This window comes from Mirounga leonina, unplaced genomic scaffold (genome assembly GCF_011800145.1).
Source record: "Mirounga leonina isolate KUSES-001 unplaced genomic scaffold, KU_Mleo_1.0 Mir_129, whole genome shotgun sequence".
Taxonomy (NCBI): domain Eukaryota; kingdom Metazoa; phylum Chordata; class Mammalia; order Carnivora; family Phocidae; genus Mirounga; species Mirounga leonina.
This window is the reverse complement of record NW_023270323.1, coordinates 12,717,428-12,719,925: the sequence shown is the minus strand read 5'-3', so window position 1 is coordinate 12,719,925 and position 2,498 is coordinate 12,717,428. Positions and strand designations below refer to the sequence as shown.

The 2,498-nt window shown below is 37.2% G+C and overlaps 1 non-coding gene across 1 annotated transcript; it reads right to left on the bottom strand.

The window, feature by feature from the left end:
• Positions 1-1,997: 1,997 nt before the first annotated feature.
• Positions 1,998-2,104, bottom strand: LOC118010911. The gene has a single exon (XR_004679333.1). It is a non-coding gene; the product is annotated as a U6 spliceosomal RNA (small nuclear RNA).
• Between the last annotated feature and the right edge of the window lie 394 nt (positions 2,105-2,498).

The following is a 2,498-nucleotide window of genomic DNA, read 5'->3' as shown; positions in this document are numbered from 1 at the left end:
GGTTGATGGCAACATGGGAATTTCAGGTGTTGTGGAAGATACGCAGGTTACTGACTCCATGTGGCTTTTCTGAGATCACTGTGATATCATACTGTGTGGATAGCCTGCATTTTCTTTCTTTCTTTCTTTTTTTAAGATTTTATTTATTTATTTGAGACAGAGAGAATGAGAGAGAGAGAGCACATGAGAGGGGGGAGGGTCAGAGGGAGAAGCAGGCTCCCTGCCGAGCAGGGAGCCCGATGCGGGACTCGATCCAGGGACTCCAGGATCATGACCTGAGCCGAAGGCAGTCGCTTAACCAACTGAGCCACCCAGGTGCCCTAGCCTGCATTTTCATAGGGTTCAATCTATACCTGACAAATGGGCATATTTTAAATTAAGGTCATAATCCTGATATTAAAAAATAATTAGAAGTATTAAATCTATGACATAGTCTCACTTAATTTTTTGCAATTTTGATATAAGTGGGGTAAATGATATTATAGTAGAAATGCATATACAATAGATTATGCTTTACAATTAGACCCTCAGTTTTGTGGAATATTCATTAGTACACTGGCAATTCTTTTCCTTTTTCAAAAATTGGAATCATTTAAAAAATTGGGGATAGTCGTTACTATTTCCACATGTTCCTGGATTGTTGAACATTTATTTATTTGTAAATTCAAGCATATTCCTTGAATTTCGATTGTGTTGCAGGCTCTCAGTTTAGGGAGCCTGGAAATTTTCATAAAGAGGAAAAAACTGATCATCTGGGATTTATGAGTGGATAACAGACATTATACAAATCTTACACAACATACATATTATTGAAATGTAAAAAGGGAAAAAACCAAGCACACACACAAGTAAAAGCCACAAAGCAAGCATCAGCAGATTGAACTGAGAGTATATAGTCATTACCTTACCAAACTCCCTATCCCAAAGCTGACCTTCTGGCAGATACCTACTTTCGCTGCACTGCTTCCTTATTTACAAGATCACCTTATGTATCTTTTTCAACAAGGTTTTCTCAGTGTATTCACCCTATTGCTCAACAAACTCTGCAAGGCAGATGGCACATTTGCATTTAAACACACTCTGGAAAGCTTTTTTTTTTTTTTTTGTATCAATTCATTGGTTTCATCTTATTAGTGGATCAGCATGGAGTGCCTCTTAACTACAGGGAAGTGTTAACCTAGCTTTAATTATATTCCCCATTTAGAAAGTAGATTCTGTAGTGTCAACCTGCAGCATTGTGAAGGATTTCAACTTAGTGGATGCTTGCAAGTGCAATATATAAATTCCTTATTTTCCATGTCATCTTGTATATAAGTAAGTCTCCAAGGACTCCAAGCTCTTAAATGAGTCATATTTGCTTTCTTCTCTGTCTGATTAAAAAAGTCAAAGGCCATGAAAATACATGTGTCCAGACAAATATATTATCCAGTTTAGAATAAAATTAGGCTGAGAAATATAAAAAATATTGCTGATCTATGACATTGTTACCACCTTTCTACAGTTACCAAGTTTTTTTTTTTAACTTGTTCCCCTGTGGTGATAATGTGTTTTTTTTTTTTTTAAGATTTTATTTATTTATTTGAGAGAGAGAGAATGAGAGAGAGAGCATGAGAGGGGGCAGGGTCAGATGGAGAAGCAGATTCCCCACTGAGCAGGGAGCCCGATGTGGAACTCGATCCCGGACTCCAGGATCATGACCTGAGCCGAAGGTAGTTGCTTAACCAACTGAGCCACCCAGGAGCCCCCTGTGGTGATAATGTTATTCCAGTGATTTTTTATTTATAGTCAGTTTAGAACTTCCATAGTTATGAACAGAGTTATGTTCTAGAGCAAACAGTTTGCATTCTGCTCACCAGCAGCAAATAATTTTAGTAGGTGGTCTATAGCCATTTTAGTTTTGGCTGTGTTTTGCTGTTTCCTGTAAGGTATTAGTCATTAACTGGTGGCCCTTGGACTACAAATTGTTTTATTTTGTCAACTCAGTGTTTTGTTTTGTTTTTAATATGGAACGCTTCACGAATTTGCGTGTCATCCTTGCACAGGGCCCATGCTAATCTTCTTTGTATCGTTCCAATTTTAGTATATGTGCTGCCGAAGCGAGCATTAACTCAGTGTTTTTATTTTTCTCTTTATTCAATTTGTGTCCTTTTAGGTGAACCAAGTACCTAAAGATTTTGCTATAAAACTCCAGCAATCTCTTTTATATATAGCCTATTCATTTTAAATGCCTGTACCTGGCTGGCATTTAATGACATTTAAGTTTATCATATTGACTGTGTGAGTACTTGTAAGAAGAGGGATAAATGGCAAAGATCAAAAGTGACAAAAATAAAAAATAAAAGGTAACCATTCCATGTAAATACAGTATATAAGATGAATCATTTCACAGGAGAAGCAATCAGGAATTGATCATCTATTCTTTGTGAAAAGGGTTGGGCCCATGCCAGGGATAGTAGGAAGAGTGCCTGTCAGAATTGAAAACTTCGGGAGTGAGAGAG